Raw genomic sequence first — 27,274 nt, 5'->3', positions numbered from 1 at the left:
AGGTGTTCCAGGCCAGGCTGGATGAAGCCTTGGGCAGCCTGAGCCAGTGGGAGGTGTCCCTGCCCATGGCAGGGGGTTGGAACTGGATGGGCTTTAAGGTCCCTTCCAATCCAAACTATTCTATGATTCCATGACTGGCATTCTGAAGGAACAAGGCAAGCAGACGAACTAGCAGCTGCCATGTCTAGAGACCTGAAAAGGTTGATAATGAGACAAGAAGTTTTTTACATTATTTTTTTGTTATCTTCTCTGGAGGACCGTTCACAGTCTACCAAGTAGCCCAAACTGATCAAGAAGACAGAAACTTTGGGATGTCAAAAGCCAGCTTCCTACTAGTCAGGTGAATTAGTATCTCCTGCTTTATACAGTGGCCACAGAGGAGCAGTTGTCTGGGAAAAAAATGCCTCTGACTACGCAAGCCTCAAAAGGTTTTGGATAGAGACCATGCTACAAAGGCAGCACCACCCTCTTTGGGAAGGAGTACTTTTCCACAGACACCAGCATTTCTGGCTGTGATATTCCCCCTGTGCCCTCTTCTCAGTTTTCTTCCATACTTCAGCAAAGATATCTCCACCTCATCCTCTGTATTTCTGTCACTGGGAACATATCAGCTCTTGAACCTCCTCCTCATCTCCTGGTAACTTCCCCCAGTGTAGCCTGCACACACATCCATGAAATTGAGAAAACTAGCCCTGGCGCAGACTCGGGAGTATCAGAAATACCCGTTTCTAAATGATTAGTTAAGAATCTGTAGTGAAAGAGCGAACTTGTTGCTATCACGACTTAATTCTGCATTTGCTCCTCCTGTGCCTATGGAACATGGTACAACAGGTTCCTGGGACCAGCTCCACGTAGATGCTGGAGGTCCACCTGGGCAAGGAATGTTCCTTGTAGCACACGCAGATGGCCTATGTCCCTGGCTCCAGCTCACTCCTCTCTACGCTTGTCCATCTCACCAAATAAACAGGGAAGCATATATGAATGCTCTCTATTTGGACATAGAATGCCAGTGGAGTTGCTTCTCTGCTTTCCCTCCTTGCCCAAAAAAAGACTCCTGGCTTCTTGCCCACATTTCTTACCTATTTCTTTACTCTTTACGGTGGTCTGTACAGTGAGGGGGGTGAGGAGTTGCTTGAGCTCACTGCTCCCAAACAACTAAGAATAAAGTATTTCCAACCCCTATATGAGCAAGAACACATTTAAACCACATACTTTTCAGTATTACAGTTGCAGAACCTGGTATCCATTTCCTAGGAAAGCAGGAAGCCCTTTTCTTACAGCCTTCCAACAGTTTAACTATTAAATGCGAGCACGCCGCTCCTGAACCACGCTGGAGTGGAGGCAAAACAAACATTCTCTTACATAAAGTAAGAAAGCCCAGAGGGAAAGCTAGCGTGAGTAGAAAGTAAACTTCCTTGTTATGCAACTCATCTTGCCTAACTTTTTAAAGAAAAACGTTAAGAACTGAAGCTAAAACAACAGATGCGGAATGATCTTATTTCCTGTTGACCGTTTTTCTCTCTGCAGCCGCACAAGGGCTGTGCACGGCTGATCACCGGACACAGACCACTCCAGCTCGCAAAGCTGCTCTACGGAACAGCCCCGGCTGGTTCACATGACAAACAGAGGCACTTCATGCATGCACAGCACTCGATCGCAGACAGCCATGTCAATATTGATTTAATTGTGTCACCATTTTTCATGCCCTTTTCGTCTGTCCTCCCAGAAAAATGAATAACTCCGCCTTTTTCTTTTTCTTCTCTGGGGGGTACATCGCTTGCACACATCTCAGCAAGCCGTTCAGGCAATCCACTTACAAAGACAGCGTCACCACATCAAGGGCGAGGAGTGAAAGTCTCTTTTCAAAGCCATTTCATCCACGTCTACGCCTTTCTCACCCGCAACACGTACCTGCGGGCACCACAAACCAAGAACCAGAGCAGCGCCAGCACCCCCGATACAGACTGCCAAACCCAGACTGCCAGCACGCGCCGGGCAGAGCTGGAGTGAAGTCAAGAGCAATGTGCTTTTCCTCTTGGTACGGGATCCGTAAGAAGCAGGGCTGGGGAGATGCTGTCCTGCTCTGAAGGAAGGTACTACCTGTGAAGTGCCCAGAAAGCATCCTACCTGTTTGGGATGGAGCATCTCCCTGCCTCTGCTGAGTTCCCAGCAGCGTGTTTAGCCTCTAATTTGAGAAAGGAAAAACACAGTCTGGCACACCACCCTTGAAATACTGCCCACCCGTCTATTATGCCAAAACTAGTATTTATAGTTTCCCTCAAAAAAAAGGTCATTGAGTGCTCTGGAGCACTGAAATACGCACCACACAGTGTGGAGCTGCGGATCCACACGGGACGAGAGAAAACTCACTAACATGGGAACTCAGCTCTATGCAGAAGAGCTCTATTGCTGTAACTCACAGAGGCTTCCCCAAAGCTATGGATTTCCTCCTTCTCACCATAAGCAACCATAGGAGAAGTCCTCTAGATTTCCCATGGCATTCTCTAGAACCCAACCACACAACTGAAACTTGCGACTCATAACAAAATCAGACAAAGCCCTTGCAATGTAACAACTTTAAAAAGCTACACGGACAGCAAATTTTCTAGCACCATCTGATGAGGACAAACACTTCCCTGGTATTTTAGAAGCGAGTCTGTGTGAACCTCATGAGGTTCAACAAGGCCAAGTGCAAGGTCCTACAGCTGGGTTGGGGCAATCTGCGGTTTCAATACAGGATGGGGGATGATGTGATTGAGAGCAGCCCTGAGGAGGAGAACCTGGGCTGCTGGTCCACGAGAAGCTCAACATGAGCCGGCAACGTACACTTGCAGCCCGGAAGGCCAACGGTGTTCTGGGCTGCATACAAAGCAGCGTGGCCAGCAGGGCGAGGGAGGGGATTCTGACTCTCTGTTTCTCTCTTGGGAGACCTCATCTGGAGGATTGTGCCCAGCTCTGGAATCCTCAACATGCGAAGGAGACGGCGCTGTTGGAACGAGTCCAGATGAGGCTACAAGGATGGTCAGAGGGCTGGAGCACCTCCCATATGAGGACAGGCTGAGAGAGTTGGGGTTGTTCAGCCTGGAGAAGAGAAGGCTCATAGGAGACCTTAGAGCAGCTTCCAGTACCTGAAAGGGACTACAAGAAAGCTGGAGAGGGGCTGTTCACAAAGGCTTGTGGGGATAGGACGAGGGGCAATGGGGATAAACTGGAGAGGAGCAGATTTAGGCTGGACAGAAGGAGGAATTTCTTCACTGTGACAGTGGTGAGGCCCTGGCCCAGGTTGCCCAGGGAAGGTGTGGCTGCCCCATCCCTGGAGGTGTTCCAGGCCAGGTTGGATGGGCCTTGGGCAGCCTGAGCCAGTGGGAGGTGTCCCTGTGCAAGCCAGGGGCGCTGGAACTAGATAAGGTCCCTTCCAACTCAAACTATTCTATGCTTCTGTGATTCTATTCTATGCATGGGCTGCAAGCCACGCACATGGCCTCACAAGCCCGCTGAAAAAAAATGGTGTTGAATATTAAAAAATAGAAAACCTTGAGTTGAAATGGTTGAAAGTGCCAACAGTAATTCGTTAGAAAAGTTCAAAACTTCCAATTCTGAAAATGCTATTTGCATTTCACTGTTAACTAAAAAATATATATTTGGCTAAACCTCTCCACAAGGCTTTCGTCACTGTGCAAAACGTTCACCCTCATCTTTATATTTGCTTTTCACTGTAGCAAGTTAAGACACAGAGTCCTTCCAGTTGGCTTGCTCAGAAAGTGCTTCCCCATTAAAAACTTTGGTCCAAGCCATTAAAATGCTTGAAAGCGAAGATGTACCTCAGATCATGTTTTATTGTCCATGGATGGAATGAAAACTGGCCCTGAAGGACATAACAGAAATGGTGGTAAGAAGGCATCATCCTTCCTAGAACATCCCTGTCCTGCTGTGATGGTAATGGAGCTCAGCTTCATGTTTCCAAGCTCATCTGGGGACAGAAATGGCACGATCTGGGAACTGAACTTTCCCAAATGTTCCCCATGCAGACCTTTGTGCACCTCCATCCCCACACTGGACCTTGAGAGCAGTCCCCAGGAAGAACAGTCATTTCTCGTGTCATCTTGGTAGAAAGTTCCTTTTCAACCGTACAGTTGTGGGGTCTTTTTTCAGCCCCCAGCATCAATCAAGCCCTTTTATTTCAAGAAACAAGGTACAGAGAGGAGAAGGGCTCCCAGCCACAACTCATCAATTCTGACCATAGTCAGTGGGGCCTCTTCAGTCCCTCTGGCAGAAATCACTGTAATTAAGTGTCAGGAGTTTGATGAGGAAACCTTTCCTCACACCCACCAGCTTCTTTGTCTCACTTTTTGACAATGCACCAAAGTTACAACATAAAAAGCTTTGGAAATTTCCAACGTTTCTGTTTCCTTTAAAGGCAAGAAAAGAGCTTTTTAGGAAAAAAAAAAAAATTACTTTAGCCCCCAGATATTCAAAACGCAGCTGGAGGAAAAATTTTTACTAGTTCCCCTCCAGCAAGCAGCTTGTGTCGATGGCATTTTTGGAGGGAAAGGGAGCATAGAAGATTAAAAAGATATTAATTGAGCTTAAATAGGTATTAGCTGTTGTAACACGGGAAATCGAACCTTAACTTGCAGCCTTTTGGCTGGATGACTTGGAATGCTCCTTTAGGCAATTGTGCTGGAAAAAAACATGGCTGAGGGAGGGCACTTGCTTTCTTCTTTCTTTGCTGCAGTGGTTTTTTATGTTCTAACCTTGGAGGCATTTCCAGAGCTTTTTCTCAGCAACTGGAAATGGGTTTCAAATCCTTTAGAAGAGAAAATGGGGAAGAGGGCCTGCCTAATTCATGGATGTTGGGCAAAACCGGGCTTCACACACGGTGGATTTTGTAGACAGCTGTCTACCTGAAGAAATCCATGGCTTTGGACCTCAGCTTGTCCCAAACCCCGTCACTTCGCCGTACCCACAACAGAGCAGCAAGACGAGTCAGTCTGTCATCATCTCCTCAGCAATAATGAGAAAACTTCTGTGATTTTTTTAACAGCTCTCAGAAACACCTTCTCCTCTCCGGTTTCTCTTCTGCCTCTTGAAGTTCGTTCCCTCAGTCTGAAAAGTCAAGTTCATGTCAAGTTCACTTTTTACTTCAGTATCATGACTTCAAGCAAGGAAACACGGCAGGGAGGATGGGCAGTGCTACAGCACCACGACACAGATCTTCCAGATTTACAATCATAGAATAGTTTGGGCTGGAAGGGACCTCAAAGCCCATCCAGTTCCAACCCTCTGCCATGGGCAGGGACACCTCCCACTGGCTCAGACTGCCCAAGGCCCATCCAACCTGGCCTGGAACACCTCCAGGGATGGGGCAGCCACGGCTTCCCTGGGCAACCTGGGCCAGTGCCTCACCACCCCCTCATGGTGAAGAAATTCCTCCCTATGTCCAGTCTAAATCTGCCCCTCTCCAGTTTATCCCCATTGCCCCTCGTCCTATCCCCACAAGCCTTTGTGAACAGCCCCTCTCCAGCTTTCTTGTAGCCCCTTCAGGTACTGGAAGGTCACACTTAAGTTCTCCTGGGAGCCTTCTCTTCTCCAGGCTGAACAACCTCAACTCTCCCAGCCTGTCCTCGGGTGGGAGGCATCACAGTGGACTGTAATCATCGGACCATGCACTCAGCTTCTCTCTAATCCAGTCGCCTCACTGCAGACAGACACATGAGAAGTAGAAAGGACCCAAAAGCCGGAGCATGTGTTTAGGATAGAGAGATTTGACAGTCAAGTCCATGCCTACATAATGCAGGAAAACTCAACAAATGTTTGTTTCATCCCTATATAGAGGATGAAATTTTTCAAATGCAAAAATTTGCAGGAAATAGGAAAACGGATCCCTCTTCGATGAGCCGTTATGACCAGACACTGACAGTAAATACTCCATCTGAAATACAACATACACAAACAAGGAGCCTAAGAGAAGAAAAACTTACTATTTCCACCCTCAGGTCATAGCTCAAATTGCTAATTAACACAACGTTTGTACCCAGGAATTCTATCCCACACTGCAGCCTTTCCTCTCTGATCTGTCATCCCATACCATTAACAGTTTCTTTACGGTCCTTATTTTAACAGACAATATCTTTCACCTTTAATCACGTATTGGCGCAGAACATATGCTACTGATTACTAAACTGCATTTAACAGGCATGCAAATATTTGTTTTTGCTGAAACGCAATGAGCTTCCAGCCCCATCTATTGGTGTAAGATGCATTTAAGAGAAATTAAAGAGAAATTAAATTAAATGAATGTCAAGAATGGAAGAACTCACAGTGAAGGAATACATGATCATCTCGTCAGCTATCTCTGTAATTCCTCAAAACTTTTACCATGAAACAAAATCATAACAATTATGGTTGATTCGAGATAGAAAAGGGAGGAAAGGATGGCTTTCAGTTGGGTATTTAGGGTGACAATGATGCTCACAAGCATTTGTCTGAAGTTCTACATCTCCACATTTTACATGTAAAGGGATCACAGATGCAGATGAGTAGAACCAAAGACTCATCAGTGTACGGAAAGGAAGAGGCAGCAACCGTGTTGAGCGGGAGTGGCTCCTGGGGGACACTGGGGAAAAACATAGACTTTCTTTCTGGTTCTTCGCCGGTGAAATCAGGAAGCAGGTTCATACAGGCTGAGAGAGTTGAGGTTGTTCAGCCTGGAGAAGAGAAGGCTCCCAGGAGAACTTAGAGCAGCTGCCAGCACCTGAAAGGGGCTACAAGAAAGCTGAGGAGGGGCTGTTCATAAAGGCTTCGAGTGATAAAACGAGGGGTATAAATGGGTATAAACTGGAGAGGGGCAGATTTAGACTGGACATAAGAAGGAATTTCTTCACCTTGAGAGTGGTGAGGCCCTGGCCCAGGTTGCCCAGGGAAGTTGTGTCTGCCCCATCCCTAGAGGTGTTCAAGGCCAGGTTGGATGGGCCCTGGAGCAATCAGATCCAGTGGGAGGTGTCCCTGCTCATGACAGGGGGTTGGAACTGGATGGGCTTTAAGGTCTCTTCCAACCCAAACTATTCTATGATTCTATGAAATGTAAAATCTTGACAAGAAGACATCAAGTGGTTCACCCAAAGATGGAGCAGCGGATGTGAACAAAAAACAAGTTCCATAGATGAACCAGCAGGACATTTCCCTTGACCTTTCCAGGAAAACGTTAGGACCATTAGTCTCAGCGGAGCGAGAGAGACACACAGACTGACAGAGGCGCAGATTAGCTATGGCAGTCCAGTTTGAACTCTCCCACTAAGTTTGTATTTCATGGATTAAAGCTGCATTTATTACTTATTAGTACAGAAACAAGATCAAAGTCAGGCTGCATACCAACTGCACCGCGGTTGTGACATCTGGTACCCAGCGATAATGTTGAGCATATTAATCCTCATTATGATTTGGAGTTGTAATAAGAAAGTTGGGTACCTTCTAAATGGGTAGCCCAGAGATTGCCTTGCTCTTATACCACGTAACCAAACCAGCTGAAGAACAAAGGAAGCCCTTGCTGCGGTTGCTTATGAACACCTGGCAAAGCAAACTAGATCCAGGTTTCAAATAGCTTTTCTTCCACACGTGACACTTGCATCCTGCCCCTGAGGTGCAGAGAGCCCCAGGCTCTTTGCTGCTGTGTGCCACAGCGATCCGTTATCCTGGAGACACACATCCTGATACAATTGTGTAGTATTTCTAGCTCTTTCTCCATGCACGGCTTCAAGAGTAGCAGCCCCTACTGCCTCTCAAATCAGTTTCTCCTCTCAAAGGTCTTACACTGTTATTTACCCTCCAAATGCCCACCTGGAAGCAGTGTTGTGCCTTTGACTTGTTGGCTTCATTTCATCACTCTCAAACAACTTCTGGTTTGCATTTTCAAAGCAGTAGTTCATTCCAGTTGAACTTAAAAAAGTTCTTCAGGGGAAACTACAGAAAGTAACTTCTCCAAAGCGACCTGCCCAAGATTTAATCTTCCTCTGTTACAATTACATCTGTTTCATGAGGAAAAAACTCATAAAATTGTTATAATTAATGTGTGGTTTGAGCTCGCATCAATTAAGGACTGAAGGAATCCTTCTATTAATACCGGCTTTGTAATGCCATGTCTGTCTCCTGAAATGACCTGCAAGCAACCGAAAATAGCAAAACGAAAACCCTTTGGGGCAAGTATTGCCTCTGAAGTATAAACAGGTTCAGATTCTCATTCAGCACGCAAAATTTCTCTGCTCTAACCCCCTTCTATTTATCGGCAAGGAGCCAACTGAAAATAGATCTGCAATTAAAAGCCTTGGGATTCATGCAGTCAAGCTATTTCTTAATAGCGTTTTCTTTTAGACGCTGAGTTGGCACGAGGATACCACCGTTCACGTTTATCACCCTGTATCTTTTAATTCTTCCGCTTGCATTTAGCTCTTCCGACCATTTCCAAATGTATTAGCTGAGGAGAATTGTTCTGTTAGTGGAGAATTACGGTGCCCACGCAACAGAGAGTATAATTTTTCTACTCTTCTGAAGAGTTTCTTTTTTTTCCCCTAATTAATTTCCTTTCTGTGTGGCAATTACACAATTGCTTATTCAATCTATTCTTCTACTTTGCTTGAAATTCCTCTAAAAATTACAGCTTTTCCCAATAAAGGCTTTCATTTTCTTGTCCTTTTTATTAGGAGTTTTCCAACAAATTTGGAAACAAGCTAACAGTAAGCTGTAAATGAGGCAGAACCTTTTTCCAGCTGCGAATAGCAGCTAGGAAAGCATAGCAGAAATGTTAATTCTGCACAAATGAAAAGAGAAAGGCATAACATAACAAATTTTTCACATCAGATAAAAATTAAGTTAAAATGGAGTTAAGGCTGATCTGACCAAATTATAACTTTGTGTGAGACACGCTACCCCAAACCCAAGCATAATAAAGAGAGATGACCTAAAAATAAACTAAATATAGAGTAAACTTAAATAGATAAATAAAAAGATAGAGAAATAAATAAATATTTCTTTATTATAAAGAAATAAAGACATTTAAAGCCCATTTTAACCCAAAATTCACGCATGGTAAGGTATAAAAAAGGAATATATGTACTCAGTGATTATACTTCTGTCTGTGTGTGAGGCACAAGAGCCTCAGTCCCAAATCTCACAGACATATAAGAAGCCTTTTCCACATTTTCACCTCTTACAGTACCCTTCCAGGGCAGGTGGGGGTTGTTTTAGTATACGGATTTCACCCTGCCTAGGAACAAGGCATGAAGAAGAAGAAAAGTTCTCCGAAAATTTCACAGATCACAGAAAAGAGATTTTGGTTTATGAAGGAAATAGAAAATCAGAAATCTTAAAACTGTTTCAAAACTTCAGTTAGGCAAAGGATTGCCATAAACTGAGCAGGAAATTTGAGCAGTAACTTCATTACACCACCAAAAAATTTGGCCTGATACCAGGAACTGAATTGCACTTTGGGTTTGAATGAAGAAAAATGGGCTTTGCTGCGACCATGTGGAAAACCGAATCAAGTCTGAAAGACAAAATGCCGTAATTTCGATCACAAGACACTATCTCACTTCAATTTCCCACGCAGAACTTCCTTAACCGTGGAGCAGAATCAGCAGAACCACAGCCCCAGAGCTCCAGCAGCTCTTGGTCAGGATTGACCTCTCTTGATGAATAAGGGCAGGGTAAGTCCATCCAAAATACTTAAGCAATTAAAGCCAAAACATAAAACAAAAGTCAAGAGACAATGTTCATCGCTGCTGACTGCTGAGTGTAATTCAGACTCAGTGCGTGAGTGCATGCTCAGTATGTGAACTCACACGTACTCAGCCTGGAGGAATCCCCACCGTGGAAAACGTGCCAGAAGGTTGATTTAAGAGGAAGGATTTAAACTTGGGAGAGTTAAAAAAGAGAGAAGATATTGTTCTCTTCTGTTATCGGGTAAAACAACGGAATGACAGCTTTATTTCAGCAGATTGTGTTAGGAAGCACCACATTAAATCATATCAATAGTCCTTCAGACATTTTTAGAATGATTATTGGTAACGGAAGTTGATTCTTAATTTCTTCTATGAGAGATTCCTGATCTCAGTCTAATAGTGAAGTCACTAGAAAATACTTATCTGTCAACTAAGCAGAGAAGAAAAGTGCAACCACAGAAGCAAACGTGAAAATTATACTTTCTATATGGTCAGGACGTTATTGATACCCTGTACAGACATCCCATAGCACCAGCAGAAACACAGTTCTATCATTCAAGGAAGCCAGAAACCAATTAGCAGCCAGTGAATCGGAATTTGATCCCAGTTCTCTGTGTTTCATAATGACATTTGGCATTGAAGATTTTCCCACTGAAACCAAAGGAGGAATAAAGGCAGTTGTAACGAAACTGCCGCTCTCGGTGATGCCCGGGGACAGCCCTGGGTTAGGGTTTGGGGAGGAAAATCATCTCCTCGTTTCTTTCTAGACTTCAATATCAATTTCCGCATGCCTGTTGAGGACATGTTAACGCTTTCCTTTGGAAATTTTACATGGAAATTATAAAATGAAATATGAAAACTTCTCAGGGCTGTTTTCTCAATGGTGTTTCTAGATAAAGTAAAGAGGCTCGAGCTGGCCTCGTCAGCAGCTGATCTTTATCAAACTCGAGATCTGTATCACGGGCCGTAAGGGACGAAAAGAGTCACAGCACAACGGCTGTGAAATACGGGGCAGCAAGGTGCATTTTAAGTTACATTGCCAGGAATCGTAAAGAAGAATAAAAACACACGAGTTATGACAGAAGGAGGGTTCTGCGCCACTGAGTTGGTATCTAAGGGTCACCAAATCTGAAGGACACGGCAAACTTGCTGCCTCTACACCAGGAACCCACCAGGTACAGCTGTCCCAAATACCAACAAACAAAATATCTACCACAAACAGCAGCAGTCGCAGTAACATCGATTGCAGACGGCAGATCTCCGGCACCTGAAAAAAGATTTGTGAGCAAGATGTTAAATAGCTGTAGTAAGACAGACATTAAAATAAATATTTGGGGAAACAGGTTTACAGCCAGAGTAGTGTAAATACACTTTGCAACCTTTCGTCACTGAAAAATATATAATTGGGTCATTCAGTCTCATTCTGAAATGGGATTTGCTGTATTTGAGGAAAGGGATTAGAGTATGAGTGCGTCTATCTTCCGCAGAGAGATGAACTCTGAATTCATCACACTGCCCTATTCATGTCTTCTCCCACATCCTCTCTCTTTCTAGTTGTTCTGATTAGAGTCTCAGATTGAAACAGCTGTAATTATGGAACAATTCAATCACAGCGTGAGGAAAAGAAACCCACCAGAGCGCAGTTTGGCAAGGATACATTCTGTCTTTAAACAAGGATTAAAATGAAAAAGATTTTGTAAAATCAAATAAACTTAAGCAAGAAATTAGTGCAAATTCCTATAATCTTGGATGATTTCTCTTTGTTACTATTCAGCTGCACTAAGCAAGTCAGAACAGGGATTTGCTTCTTTACAGGTGTCGTTTCAGGCATCCGTAAAGACACCTAGAAAACACGCTCATCATCATTCCCAAAGTTGTGTTGGGAATTTAAGAACAATTAAAACTAAATTTGTTAAACTGGCTGAGTGTTAGACTGAAAAGCAATCTTAAAACCAGCAAGAAGGTTATTTCGCTAGTCTTCTTGCTCAAAGTCGAGCCGAAATTAGAAGAATTCCAATAAACGAAACCAGATGCAGACTGAAATGATTAGGGAAAAAAGATTCATCTTCATCTTATTTTCACAAAAGCAAATACCCCCTGGCTAATATTTCAGAAAATTCAACCCGTAGTCTCAAATTCAAAGGAATTTTGCGAAAAAAAAAAAAGAGTGATTAATGCCAGTTTCCCCCATTCAATGAGAACTGTGATTTCCAGGCATAGACGACTCAGGTCAGAAATGCTGTCCCGGTGGGTTAGACATCAAGAGGCCAATGGGATCCGGAAAGCCAAAGCAGAGCTTTTTACCTATAGAGGATCCCTGAAGATGCCACAGTGTTATCAGTTTCCAATGCCCTCTTCCAGGCAGGAAGAGGCTGCAGGACACCTCCAAGGCATTTGCACATCACTCATGTACGGATACCAATGCCAATTCAGGTAATCTGGGATCTTTCGGCCTCAGAACAGAAAGCTGGAAGCTAGAAGAGTGTCACTACGCCAGCAAAACGTTTCTTAAATCAGGTACAGACACTCCAGCAACAATTAAGAATTACCATCTTGTTTGGCTTCAGACATACTACCTTACCATTGGATAAACGATAATCAAGGATTAGTCTTGGGTGTTAATTATTTGTTTGGAAGTATTCTGTAAGATCAGTGTGAATTATTTCAAATAGGTTACGCTCATTAATACAGAGCAGGTAGTGGGTAATGAAAGGGAATCCGGCACCTTGAATTTAAGGTTTCATTTATTTTTATTTCAGACCTTCAGGTTTCAGGTTAGGAACACGGTGTCCGAAAAGAAGAACAGAAGTACCTGTGTTATGTCTGTAATCCTCCTGATGATGACTGTTATTACTGATGGACCTCAGCTCAGCTTGCCTTGGCTACAAACAAACATCCACCACCCAAAATAAAGGTCTGAAACAAAAATAAATAAATTGTATTAGAAAAAAAAAGTTTTATGAAGGTGGAGCTCACCTAGCTATGCTTAAAGCTAAGACAGCAGCTGGATATGGAAGAACTAATAGACCTTTATCAGCCATTAAGGTTTACATTGCAAAAGCCAGAAAGATTAGGCCACAAGAAACACAGCTGGGAACATCAGAGGTTGCCCGGCTACATCCCTGCAGGACTAACAAGACTGGGGTTTAGAATGGTGAGAAACTCTCAGGGCAGTCAGAAATCTGACCATGAAAATATTAAGGCACACATGGATTAAGATTAGTTCCATCTAACGTTTCATAAGAGCTTTTCTCCTGCCTTTCCATCAGCTACTCTTCCCCTATCACATCTTTAGAAATACTTTTTTTCTGTATAACATTACATGCCAGGAAATTTATAAAACAAAACAAGCAACAGTGAAATATTTAGTAGAACCATTGCTGAACAGGGAACAAATGATCTGCCGTGCCACAAAAAGAGAAACAAGTTGGACAGCGGTGCACGCATTAATAGTAATGATCGTATTAACCCAATCTATTTTATTAATTACTACTACAGTCAAGTCCAAGGAGTCATTACATCCTCTTCCATCTCTGAAATGTGTTCAGAGCTATGCTCTTTAAAACCTGTTAATGGTTACCACCTGGCTTGCTCACAGTAGACCCTTTGGAAAATTTGGAGAGACACTTTACATGTCGCTCTACTAATTCCCAGAATTAAAATTAGTCCCCGTTCTCTGAAAATGAGTCACCAGGTTTTGGTCCACCATCATTGTTTCCAGTCAAAACATTTGAAAAAGGAAACGCCAGCAGCCAAGACAATCAAACATTGAATTCTTGGGGTGGGTATTTTGACACCTTAAATTTTACCATGGAAATTTGTTCTGTTTGAATGAATCAGTAACCTGGAAAAACCTCAAAATGAATGAAAAATACTACAATAGGTTGTGATTCATTTTTTCACCATGAAGCATCTACGTGCATTCGTATCATGCTGAAGGACACACTGTGAAGAAAGGCACTGAAGCTAGGAAGGAGAAGGAACCCAAAGTAGCGTATGCATCAGCAAATGAGGGTGACACATCCACCAGGTTTCAGAGCTCCATCACTGAAGAGGAGCTTTGACATCGTAATGATGAGTCTGGTAGGCAAATAAGGGGAGAAAGGAAGAAAGAATAGCTGAAGAAGTCATCTTTTCACTGCAGGAATCTCTTCCTAGACATTAGGCAACGTTTCACTCCTCAGCATGATGTTAAGTATTAAACATAGTGACTAACAGAGTTTAGATTTTTCGCAAGCCCCATCTGGCTTTTGAAATGGCAAAGTCCATTTCAAGCTTGGAACAGAGTACAGGTACACATTGGCTGATCACAACAAAAGAAACTGTGCACTGGACAGCAAGACACCGGGAATGAAGAGGCATCCTGTTAGTAGGGACAGCAGAATTAACCAGTTTCCCTATTAATATTAACGATATCGTACCAGAGAAGGAGAATTTAGAGAATCACAGCTCTTGCGAACATCCATCTTACCAAAATATCCAAGGTAATTGCATTCATTACTGGCTCCACATTAATTGGCAATAGCACCATATGACAACCGTCATAAATAAGTTTGTCTATGAGACAACGTCTCTTCATCTACAGACTATAATAGTCTCCTGCGCATTGGCATTATTTTACTGATCTCATCAAAATTCCAGCTATTTTGGGCTGAATTGGATCCACAACTTGCACTCATGCAGTGCAGGGAGATGTGGCTCTCTCAGTTCAACCATCACCAGAAGGTCCGGGCACACAGCGCACACCTCCGTGTGTCTCCTCCTGCTTCCCGGCACCTCTGAGGCAAAGCAGCCAGCAGCCATCCTCAGAGAAGGGCAGACCTCAAATGTCAGACCGAATTCAAAGAAAGCCAACGCGGAACAGGGTTGGGCCAAAAAAACATTCACACACCGTACACACGGCACCAGGAATTCCACCCTCCTCAGCCTCCCCCAAGAAACGAGACAGAAAAGGACTTCAGGGTAAGGAAAGGATTTAAAAAAGCCCAGAATTGTGGTTCTATCAATTATTTTCACTTGGGGGAAGAAGGACTTAGAAAGCACAAAACCATTTAGATTTTTTGAACTGAAAAGTTTTACTCCAAACAGCACAATTTTTAACTTTGTTTTTTTTAAACGAGGTAAAACTAAAATGGAAAACTTAACCAAAGGCATCAGTGATTTCAATTTTAAATAAGACACCTTTACATCTTCATGTGGCATTGAGTTAAGGCAAAAACACTCTTTAATGTTTTCATTTCTAAAAGCATTGAAGATGTCATTTCCACTCAAAAAAAGAGCTCTTTTTTCAAGCTTCAGTTCCCTTGCTGAACCATGTCTCTGCTCCGGCCAACTCTATGGAAAACCAGTAAAGTCCACACAGCGTATAGACTGGAGCAACGAACATAGAGAGCATGGATCAGGGGGGTTCCAACAGGGTGGGGGGGAAAAAAAGCATTGTTTCAATTTCAGAAGATCACAGTTAGCCTGCTAGAAGGGGGGGGGGAAAGAGAATTAAATATCCTTAATTTAATAACTTATATGTTCAGAATGTTTCTTCAGAAATCTGTCTGGCACGCAAGACTGGATTCTCAGCTGAGACGGTTGAATCAAGCTGAAAGAGGGCAGATTGAGATGAGATGTGAAGAAGAAATATTTTCCTGTGATGCTGGGGAGGCCCTGGCCCAGGTTGCCCAGGAAAGTTGTGGTTGCCCCATCCCTGGAGGTGTTCCAGGCCAGGTTGGATGGGCCTTGGAGCCCGTGGGAGATGTCCCTGCCCATGGCTGGGGGGTTGGAACTGGATGGGCTTTGAGGTGCCTTCCAACGCAAACCATATGATCCTATGATTAAATGTTCTGAAGGTACTCGTTTTTGCGTGCACTCAGCTAACCTAGGGGATTAAAGTACTTTTTCTTCAACAAGGAAAGAAAAAAAAACCCAAAAAAACAAAACAAAAGATGTTTTCAGAGCACAAGTGTTTCTATTATTTTAGAGACTGAAGTCATAGCAGGTCAGTTAGAAGATAAGCAAAAATAGAAATTGCTATTTTCCCTTGCGTTGGATTCCCAAACCACTGAGCAAGGAGGAAGTCCCTTTATCCGTCTACTCCTTGGCTGCAGGTATGAAATTAGAGCAACACCCTTTATTGACCGTGGACAATACCTGCCCCAGTGTTCACATACAAGAATGACAGGACTAACTGCTTCTCATTTTTTTTATCTGGTAAGTAACTCTATCCCACAGAGTTTATAATAGCGTTTCGAGTTTATAATCTCTCAGCAGGCTCAGCCAGGAGGGCCACCCAGGGGAAGACGCCACAGACGTGGCTGTCCCCTCCTCGTCCCCACGCTCTCCGTTACTAACGGCAGCCCCATGCATCACACCAGGCAGACGAGCCACGCAGGCATGACTGTACCGTGATGTGCTCTAAGGTACTCACATTTTCGCATAGCTGTATGCATGTGGTACAGAAAAGGCAAGGGAAAACCTTTGTGGTGTTTGACATTTTGAGGAGCAGGGAGGAAAGACTGCGGTTTCGCGGGTTTCCTCCCACCCCTTCTCCATCAGCCCCCCGTGGTTTGACACCAAGCCTGTTTTCCTACCGTCTGGATATCAGGATAGCAGACGTGATTGCCAGACTGGTTTATGATTTTTGCCTAGCAATTATCTTCTATCTTTCAATAACACGCTGTACTCTTCTCTTTTGCAGTCAAGAGCTCTCCTGACTTCTCTGAAGCAGCTCTGGAAACTGCTGTCCACTCCAGTCTGGGGCTTCTAGCCTTTTTCTTTAAATATTTGTATTGGAACAACCTGTTGAAATATGCAAAGTGTATACAGAAAAAGCCTTGGAACTGGAGAAGACAGCCAGTACCACTGCTTTCAACCGCTTGTTTTCTTGCTGCAGTAGAGAGAAGCCAAAATACAGGGCTGGAAGGGGTTCAGACTTAAACCACTGGAACAGGGTAATGAGTTTTTTCCATTACTAGATAGAATTTATCTATCAGTTTGGAAAAGATTCTCAAACCCTACCAGTGAGGTTAGGAGAAGGTCAGTAAAAATGAGAGCAAGCTTTCAACAAGCCCCTGCTTTAACTATTTCATTTTATGAACCTACCCAAGAAACCCGAAAGACAGAAAAAATACAGGAACAGATAATGACTGCAATCTTCAGCAACAGCTGTGGGACATATTTAACTTGGAGAATGGTAACGTAGAAGAAGATTTAAGCCTTCTTCGTGGTCTCAAGCCCAGGCCAGATGTGTAACTTCATACTTGCAGCCTGTTCAGCTGTGTAACATAACTCACAGCATCCTACTATAACTTAAGGCAGTTCCTGCTGACCTCAGGGGCTCCTGGAGATCGCTGCGAGCAGCAGGTGTTCTCTCGCACCATCTCTCTCTACCTCCTGGCAAGGTGGAAAGAGAATGGAGGAAGAAGATGATGTCTTTTTAAAGTATTTAATCTATTCAGGCTTGCTTATAAAACTGTGATTATTCTGGACACATTCACTCCACCTTAAGCCTTCATTTCTCTTTCATCCTCCTTTGAAGGACTTGCATCATCTGCGCTGTATTTCCTCATTAGCGGCCTTTCACTTGTCACTTAGAAGTCTCACTGCTTGTAAGGACTACACCTCTGCAACAGAATTGCATCGATACTTGACTTGAGAGAAGAACATTTCATATAAGCAAAAGTTTCCACAATTTTCTCTCTTTGTGCAGTTCCTTCAGTAACTCATTTACAGGTCCTCAGCACACCCAGTCCAAGGTGATGCTGATACCTCCTGGTCAGCTCATGTGCTCTTCAGAAGCCCTTTCATCCTAACGTTGAAAACAGCTGTAATCTGAATTGACACTTTGCTCTTGCTCCTGTTACAGGTGCAATAAGGGAATGGTGTGACAATAACCCCCCATCTCCCTGACCTTCTCCATTCAGAGCACCCCAGCATGGCTGGACAATGCTTTACATATTCACCTTCTCCTTCACACACAAAAATACAAGCACATGTCCTGGTGAGATTTCTCTGACTCTATTTACTTTACTTGGGATATTCCAGAGGTCGGGGGTACCTCAGGAACTACTATTTATTATAAGGGATCAATGATGTGAGGCATTAAGCACGTTCTTCTCTCATGATGACAAACATTCCGTTCATCTATTTGATTTACCTTGACCAGGATTTCTGAAAGGAGGCGAAGGGGGTTAGGTGTGACATCAGTGGATTTCCACGGGCACTCAGCACCAATACTGCACACACATTTTGGTACGTCCTAACGAGATTGCCATTTGACAAGCAAATTCTTGTCCCTTATGTCATCAGCTTCAGGTTCTCACAAACAAGAGCCACAGAGATCACACACAGCATAGAAATCTATAAAGGCAACTTCTCTTAATATCTAAATCTTGACGTGGTAGAGGTCCAACTGTTCCTAAGCAAGCCACTGTCAGGTGAAAGGTTGCCAAAACAGACGATACCGTTACATCTGGGGACCCTACTCCAAGCTAAATGACAGTCCTGACCACGCATGTCCTTTTATCTTCTCTATTTGTATTTTAAGCTCTTTGGGCAAAATACATGGAAATCTGATCCAATCTAGCAAGATCAAAGCTGCAGAAATAGAAGCAAAAAGGATTCCTTTAATTTACACCCTGGATTTTTCTCTGAGCTTTAAAAGCATCTTATTTTGCTAGAGGACTGGTGAATCAGGAAACTACTGTGCTAAGTACAAAGCCCTCCAGACCCTCTCCCTCCTGCTGAAGGAGCATTTTTTTGTTTCAGAAGAGAAACTGAGATTGAAATACTCTGGGTGATTAGCCAAGCCCTCACTATGAATAAACTGATAACTACCACGACAATAGCTCTTAACATTTCCATGGATGCGTTGCAATGCAATTGGTAATGGAAGAAATAGTATCGGTGAGTTAAATGAAGTCCATTTGCCCATTACTTTAGCGGTACCTGAGCAAAGGTAAAGACTACGCTGAGACTGCTTGGACTGATCGAAATCACAGTTTTACCTCTTGACCAATTATTGTGGCCCCTACCAAGAACCACAAGCTTGGAATTTGCAAAGGAAAAATTAATTATATCTCACTTCCTTTTCTCTTTGATTAAAACCAATACACTTACACAAGGTAACATCCAGCACATCTGATTGTTGTGCCCATCCCTCATTCTAACAGAAATAACTTCTTGTGCTCCAACATCCTATTAATAACTTCCCCTGATTGTCTTCTCGTAACACAAAATTTCTCCTAACGGGTTTAAAAATCCTTAGAGAGGTATGGTTGTTCGAACTAAGAAAAAAGGATGGTTTGAACACGGTCATTCTAAGTGTCCTTCTCAGCAGAGCCTCGTGGAGCAGACTTAGCTGGAAAGCTTTGATTGGGGTTTGGTTTTTTGTTTCTTTTCATAAAAAAAGGGTTGTAGCAGCCTTGCAATGCTGGACATGGGTGATGCCTCTCTATACTCCTGGTTGCCAGAAGTTTGCTGCCATCCACTGTGAACATGCCCTGTGCTGTGTCTTCCCAACAGGGAAGTTACGCTCACCTAATCCCAGTGGCACCAGATTTGTTTATTTAATCACATGCACAAAACAGGAATTTTAAGTCTTAAACACCCCAAAGTGTGCACACAGCACCTAAAAGCTCAAGGAGTCCTTAGCAAAAATTTATTTAGGATCACACATGAATAAGGCACAGTCTGTTCGCATAACTCATTGCTCCAGAAGAGCAGATATCAATGGAAAAGTCATTTTCAATGAATTAAACTTGTTCTGCAATAATTCAGTTCCTTCAAGGAATCAGAAGCAACTCAAGCTCTCACTCTCTGACGTGCCTAAGGGTGTGTGGAACATGAACATATGCAGGTGACGTACTTATAGGTATATACATATATGACAACGTAAAACAACATACGTAGCTGAGCCAGAGATTTTTCCTCAAAAAGCAAAGACAGAAAAAGCAAAGAATTTCAACTCCCAGAGGACATTTTCCAGGACTCCAAACAAAATTACAAGTTTTCCTTACCCACCGAAAATACTTCGGCGGAAGTTGCTGAGAGGCAGTAACCATGGAGCCCAAATTATGCCATTTTTCACTGTCATTTTCCAGAATTTAACTACATTATGCTGCAGCGTTTTGTTTCTAAGACATGACCAGTGCAGCAAGCTGCCAAAAACCATCTTTGCTGGACATAATGACTACTTGGCCTCCATCTGAGGAGGAGTGGCTTAGAGCAATTAAACTCTTCCATGACGCAGGGGAATAGACCTGATGACCAATGAAGGGTTCCTTCGAAATCTCTCTCTGTGATTATATGCTGATTAAATACCTGGGTGCGTTGCCAGCTTATTTCTCTGTTTTGCCTAAAATTCAGGCTTGGATCTGCATCATTTTATGACGTCCAGTCTTATATCACGACCTATGAATAACTGCCCACCCCCTCTGTGTGTCTGCCCTGGGTTATTTTTTCATTTCCCCCCTGGTTTTATAATAATCCACTTTCTCTGTGCTCTAACCATAGCCCTTGGACACACATCTCCCACCTGACCCCAGCGTGCAGAGAGCCAGCACAAGGAGTCTGATATTCCCATGATGTATTCTCCAAAGATCTGCCAAAAAGCTGCCCTCGAGAAACTACAAACCCCCCCTAACGTTACCACAAGCAATTTGGGTTTTCACGCTGCCCAACGAACTCTGGAGGAGCAGCCGCCCGTTGGAGAGAAATCGGAGAAGGAGCTTAAGGAGACCACCAAGCACTGCACTTCTCTCACTATCAGAAACAGTTTCTTTGGGTGTTCCTCAAAACGAGCAAATAGTAGAGAGGTCCAAAAGGCCTTTTATGGGCTTTCAGCGACACCAAACAGCCAGTGTGGCTCTCTACCACAAGACTCACTGATTCTCAGAGACAGCATCCGAAGCAAGGGCAGCCGGATAGCCTGGCACTGGGAAGGAGATGCTTCACTCAGAAGCTCTTTGGACCAGGAACTGTGACATTCTATATTCAGACACCCACTTACTTACTGCCTGCAACGAGCTATCAGCTCAACAATTGTCTACCTGGTAAATCAATAGCTACGTGAAATCACCTGCGTTGCCTGGATCCTCTTAGGGGAAACCCCTGTTTGCCTGTAAAGCCTTCACTGAACAATGCGTGGAGTGCAGGTTAATCCCTACGAAGAAAAACAGGTGCAATCTGTCTGCACTCAGAGGCTGTTGTACTGGCGTTGGAGCAACCTGATCCAGCGGGAGGCGTCTCCGCCCATGGCACGGAAGGTAGAAATGGATGATCTTTACGGTTCCTTCCAACCCAAACCATTCTATGATCATATTGAGGAGAGTCAATATGAATGACATATATTAGTGCCTTGAAAAAAATACACAAGGTAAATCCCTACAAGATAATAGCAGTATTGCTTCGTCTTACTCCAAATCACATTCAATTTTAACAAGCAAAGGCCACCACCAATAATGAGAGAGACAGAAAAGTCTCATTATGTGGCAACAAATTAGCATGGAGACTGCACATGCATCCGTTGTCGAATAGTTCCCAGCCTCACCCTCTTCCCATTGTTGCGGTAAAAGAATTTGCTGCCTACATACACCCAGACAGCAGAAAGGAAGGACTGAAGAGAGCACTACCATGCCTTAGGTAAGAGTGCTCCCTTCTGGCTATGGGTCTGAAAGAAGAAAATGGGAAAAGAAGAGGTCTTCATTTGCCTAAACGTAAATTGAGAAAGTCTTGCAGCACATTGTCCTCTGCACTTAAAAACAGAAAAAGTGAGGACACCCCCCCCATCCCCCTGGGTGCAAACAGAGTATTTCAATGCTATCAGAACCCCTCACCCCACTGCCAAGATTTATGGATGGAAAACAAATATCAGAAGAGCTGTATAAGCACTTTGAGGTGAACATTTCCACTAATACATTTCCAAACCCACTAACCGCACCGTGCTTTCTGCAAACTTGACATTAATAATCTATAGTTCATAGACTTCACAAGCAACGGAATACTGATTACTATCAAATTCAATTAATTGCTTCATTTTTTTGTAGGAAAATGGTCACTCTTCCAAGAGGCATCAGGACAACTTAATTAAAGGAACACAGAGAACTATTAACAGTGGTTTCTCCTTTATCAACAGGTGTGAAACACAAGAATTCAGATTATTTTGCAGGCAGGCATGCCACGCAAAATCATTTCCAACGTCACACCCGATGAAGCTAAGGAATGTTTATTTTAGTAAACAGAGCTTCCATCTCTTGATCCAATAATCTAAGATTTTCATCCAACCAGTAAACGCATTTCACATTTCTGCTTCAAAAGCATTTGGACAGTTAAGTAAACTGCAATGCAGACAGCCTAGGGGGAGTTGATAGATACAGCTGAGGAGATAACAAATGTGCTGCAATCCACACGGTTCTTCCTTCACTTTCCATGCGAAAGCACACAGAAAGAAATTCAAAGCAATATTTTTCAAAGGTGTTTTGGTAACACGAGCTACAGTTCATTCAAACAACACTCGAGAAACCAGGATTTACAAAATGCAGCCTGCGGTCATGGAGTTTCGAGTGACTGATTTTATACTTTCTTCACCCAGCGCTTGCTCAAAACTGCTCTACAGACTTAATTTCCCAAAGAGTCTTCCATAAGGTGAGGCAGGGAATTCCTGTCTGTGATTACTGTCACACAGCCACAATGGTTACAACCACCAGTAACGGTACGGATGTGGTCTCAGGATGAAGAGGGAGGGCTTCGTTCTACAAGCCAGTAAATGACTGCATAAAATGTATGTAAGATGATAATTACACATATGGTTCCTGTTCTAAATCAACCACTATTCCTCTTTTAAATATGTAAATAGTCGAAGAAACGTCAAGCATTGGGGTTTTTTGAAATGCAATGCTTCCTCTTGAGCTTCTTGAGAAGCTGGACATGAGCCAGCAAGGTGCACTCGCAGCCCAGAAACCAACCATGTCCTGGGCTGCATCCAAAGCAGCGTGGCCAGCAGGGCGAGGGAGGGGATTCTGCCCCTCTGTTCCTCTCTCGTGAGACCTCATCTGGAGGATTGTGGCCAGCTCTGGAATCCTCAACATAAGAAGGAGACGGAGGTGTTGGAACGGGTCCAGAGGAGGCTACAAGGATGGTCAGAGGGCTGGAGCACCTCCTATACGAAGAGAGGCTGAGAGAGTTGGGGTTGTTCAGCCTGGAGAAGAGAAGGCTCCCAGGAGACCTTAGAGTGACCTTCCAGCACCTGAAGGGGCTACAGGAAAGCTGGAGAGGGACTGTTCACAAAGGGTTGTGGTGACAGGACGAGGGGGAACGGGGATAAACTGGAGAGGGGCAGACTTAGACCGGACAGAAGGAGGAATTTCTTCACTCTTAGGGTGGTGAGGCCCTGGCCCAGGTTGCCCAGGGAAGCTGTGGCTGCCCCATCCCTGAAGGTGTTCCAGGCCAGGAACCCAGTAAAGTACCAAACTACACAGCACCATTCTCCTTCTCAATTGTATATTTAGAACCTCAAAAGAGACCAACGTAACATCATTAATCCAGGGAAATGGGTGAAAGCAGGCATACAAGACAGCTGTGTGTTATGTGACAGATTGCTTCAGGCAAGCAGCACTCCTCCTTTTTGAAGGCCAACACTGACCTCTATGGGCAACATGTCATGGTGCAAAAGAGAGGAATAAAGAAGACATGGAATATGGATCCTTTCTTTGGATGCAATGATGAACTTCACAAGCAGCTACCTCCCTCATGAAAATGGCTTTCATCAGATCACAGAACCATAGAATCATAAAATAGTTTGGGTTGGAAGAGACCTTAAAAGATCACCCAGTTCCAGCCCCCTGCCATGGGCAGGGACACCTCCCACTGGCTCAGGCTGCCCAAGGCCCATCCAACCTGGCCTGGAACACCTCCAGGGATGGGGCAGCCACAGCTTCCCTGGGCAACCTGGGCCAGGGCCTCACCACCCTAAGAGTGAAGAAATTCCTCCTTATGTCCAGTCTAAATCTGCCCCTCTCCAGTTTATCCCCATTGCCCCTCGTCCTATCCCCACAGCCTTTGTGAACAGCCCCTTCTCAGCTTTCCTGTAGCCCCTTCAGGTACTGGAAGGTCACTCTAAGGTCTCCTGGGAGCCTTCTCTTCTCCAGGCTGAACAACCCCAACTCTCTCAGCCTGTCCTGGTACTGGAGATGCTCCAGCCCTCTCATCATCTTTGTAGCCTCCTCTGGACCCATTCCAACAGCTCCACCTCCTTCTTATGTTGAGGATTCCAGAACTGGACCCAATCCTCCAGACGAGGTCTCACAGGAGAGGAACAGAGGGGCAGAATCCCCTCCCTCGCCCTGCTGGCCACGCTGCTTTGGATGCAGCCCAGGATACAGTTGGTTTCTGGGCTGTGATCGCACACTGCCCGCTCATGTCGTGCTTCTCATCGACCAGCACCTCCAGGTCCTTCTCTGCAGGGCTGCTCTCAATCACATCATCCCCATCCTGTATTGAAACTGCAAGGGTATCCTGTGCCGCAGAGGTACAATAGGGCACGACACCGCAGCTCGTGATGAACAGGACACGGGAAACGCATCCCTCCTCTTCCTCTTATTTTAATCTTCCTTAAGTTAATGACAAGGATGCAAACAAAAGGAGTTTTCATAATTGGTTTAGGATCACTATCCACGTCAAGATTTAATCCACCTTTTTGCAACAAAGGGCTTTTTAAGCCAATGATGAACAGTTTTGCAAATATTCTTGCAAGTATAAATTCTTCATCATGATAGAAAACTATCATGAAATAACACTAGTAATCAATTGCTTAAATGGGTATTTTCCTGAAATTGTGGTGTGTACAGTTGCTTGCTGGCAGAGAAAACATAATTTTAAATTAAAAGCATTAAGGGCATGTTTTAATCTAAAATTGTGGAAGTGATAGCTCATCAAAAGTAAGGAGAAAAAAAAACCAAACCAAAAATAAAGAAAAAAAACACAGAAAAAGAGAAAATCTAAAAATTTAAGAAACTTACCAGTTGCAGAAGACTGTAAATTGTTTCAAAATGTTATTTTTATGCCTCAAAAAGCTTTTTGGCCACACTAATTTAGAAGTCTGCCTGCACAAAGCATATTGGGATGTTTCTTATGTTCCTGTGATTTGCAGTGGGTGATGGAGTTAAGACTGAGCGATAGGATTAAGTGGTATCCAGGCTTTGCACTAAAATAATGCTGTCACAGAGAAGGAAATTAATGCCCACAGTCTGAAGTTGTAAAACCGTACAAAGCAGTTAAAAGCAGAAGGTTAGATATTTAAAAACAATACTATTCAATGTCATACTCAAACCAGACTCAACTGTCTCCAAAGAACTGGAAGCTGTTAAGTTTCTATTTCGAAATCCCCTGCTTGCCCTCCTCCTGTTGGACCTGGAAAAGCTCCATCAGCCACTCCATTGCCAAACTACATTTTGCCTACCCGGAAAACAGCGATATTTGATGTTTTAATAGAGTATGAAATATCCTGTTCGCCCTTTGGAAGAGAGCTAAGTGAGCTTCCCAATTTAACGGGACCTTCCATTAAAAATTAACACCCACTTCATAAAAGACATCTAAATATTGCATAAGGAAGTGAAGGAAATGAAGCCCCTGAGATCCCTGACAGTTGCCGCACATCAGGTACGGAACAGCTCGGGGCAGGCTTAGCACAAAGAGACATCGTCAAGCAGGAGATAAAACCAGGCAAACACCTAAAGAACAAGTGTATATAAACTTCATAAATGCTAGAAATTGAGGGAAAAACATCACCAAAGTGGTATGTCTAATTTTAGAAGAAAATATCATCACTTCAGCTTCTAAGAATTGTGGTTTTCTTTTAATTGGAGAGCTGCAGCCTTACCTCCTGCGGCTGCTGTTTCTACAACAATATTCCATCAAACCAAGGTTAGGAGCCCCAGCATGAGCGCATTTAGGTTTTGATTGGAAATTAGAAGAGATTTCTTTACCAGAAGAGTGGTGGGGCACTGGCAGAGGCTGCTCAGGGCAGTGGTGGAGCCTCCATCACTGAAGGGGTTCAAAAACCACGTGGATGTGTTGCTTCGGGACATGATTTAGTAGGCACAATGGGGTTGGGCTGACGGTTGGACTGGGTGAGCTCAGAGGGCTTTTCCAACCTTGATTCCGTGATTCTTTGATGTCCTCCTGGGCAATATTCCTACATTCTCCACTTGGCAGCCATGCAACAGGCTGCAAGGTAAATTTTGAGCCGTAGGATACAATACACTAACGCATAGCTTTGTCTTTCACAGCAATAATCTCAGTGAAGAGTTTCAGCAGGTTCCCAACACATTAATAATATTATTTCTGAAGTATAAACCAACCTTTAATATGAAATTATCGATACTGATATCCTTCTCTGCAATTTTATTTCTAAGGAAACAGCGACCCCATTTTTCAATAATTTGCAACTGATCCTGTTACACTGTTAACAGCTTTACTAATTAATCACAGACTAGCTGGAGGTGCCTATGGAGATCAGCCAAACCCAACAGCCCTGCTCAAGCAGGGTCAGGTAGAGCACGGTACCCACGATTGGCCAGCTGGGTTTTTGAAGATCTCCAAGGATGGAGGCTCCATAATCTGTCCTTCACCAGTGCTTGACCACCTTCACAGTAAAAATGCATTTTCTTATGTTCATAGGACTTTCCCATGTTTCCGTTTGCATCCATTACCTTTCGCTTTGTCACTGGGCACCGCTGCCCACATCCTGCCTCTCTTCTTTATACCCACCCATCAAATATTCATAAACATTGATAAGATCCCCCTAACCCTTCTCTTCTCCAGGCTGTGCACTCCCAGCTCTTTTGGCCTCTCTTCATACGACAGATGCTCCAATCCCTTAATCATCTTTGTGGCCTTCCCTGGACTCACTCCCATAAGCCCACATCTCTCCCATCCTGGGGAACCCATGACCGGACACAGCATTCCAGACGTGCCTCTCCAACACTGAGATAAGTAATAATGGCCTTGTAAAGACATGGGCCAGCTCCCCCAGCACTCATGGGTGCACCCCACATCCCATTGACCTGATCACATTCAATTTGTTAAAACATCCCCTAACTTAATCCTCTTCCACAGTGAAAATGAGTTTTCTTCCTTGACCCAGACCTTCTGGGCTCAGGAGGATGGGGGTTAACAAGGGCTGGTCTTAATGAGGATGCAGATCGTTGGTGCGCTTTCGAGTTTTATCAACAGCCACTGCTGGGTGGATAAGCAGGACTGGCAGTCATAGAATCATAGAACAGTTCGGGTTGGAAGGGACCTTGAAGATCATCTAGTTCCAACACCCTGCCGTGGGCAGGGACAACCCACTAGATGAGTCAGCTGAAAGCTTGTCACTGCTTTATCACTAATATTGGTCAGAAATCACACAAACCCTTGGGTAACCTAAGCTACCAGACGGCTGCTCCAGCAACCTCGTCAGCTTTCAAAAAGCTCTTGGTACCTTGCAAGTCTTGCTCACTGTACACACGGAGCAGGAACCCACACGCTGCACCTATGTTCTCCTTCTATATATGTTATTTTAACTGGGTCAC

The 27,274-nt window shown here is 43.9% G+C and overlaps 1 protein-coding gene across 1 annotated transcript in view; it reads right to left on the bottom strand.

The window, feature by feature from the left end:
* The window catches only part of PLA2G4A (phospholipase A2 group IVA), a 225,138-nt gene that overhangs the window by 178,929 nt on the left and 18,935 nt on the right, over positions 1-27,274 (bottom strand). Inside the window, exons 2-3 of the mRNA XM_054073588.1 lie at positions 12,526-12,629; positions 10,927-10,980 (exon numbers count right to left, since the gene is read on the bottom strand). The gene's annotated coding sequence lies outside the window, so the exon portion shown is untranslated. The remainder of the gene's footprint in view (positions 1-10,926; positions 10,981-12,525; positions 12,630-27,274) is intronic.

The sequence above is a fragment of the Cuculus canorus genome, chromosome 8, assembly GCF_017976375.1.
Source record: "Cuculus canorus isolate bCucCan1 chromosome 8, bCucCan1.pri, whole genome shotgun sequence".
Classification (NCBI taxonomy): domain Eukaryota; kingdom Metazoa; phylum Chordata; class Aves; order Cuculiformes; family Cuculidae; genus Cuculus; species Cuculus canorus.
This window is presented reverse-complemented; position numbering and strand designations above follow the sequence as displayed.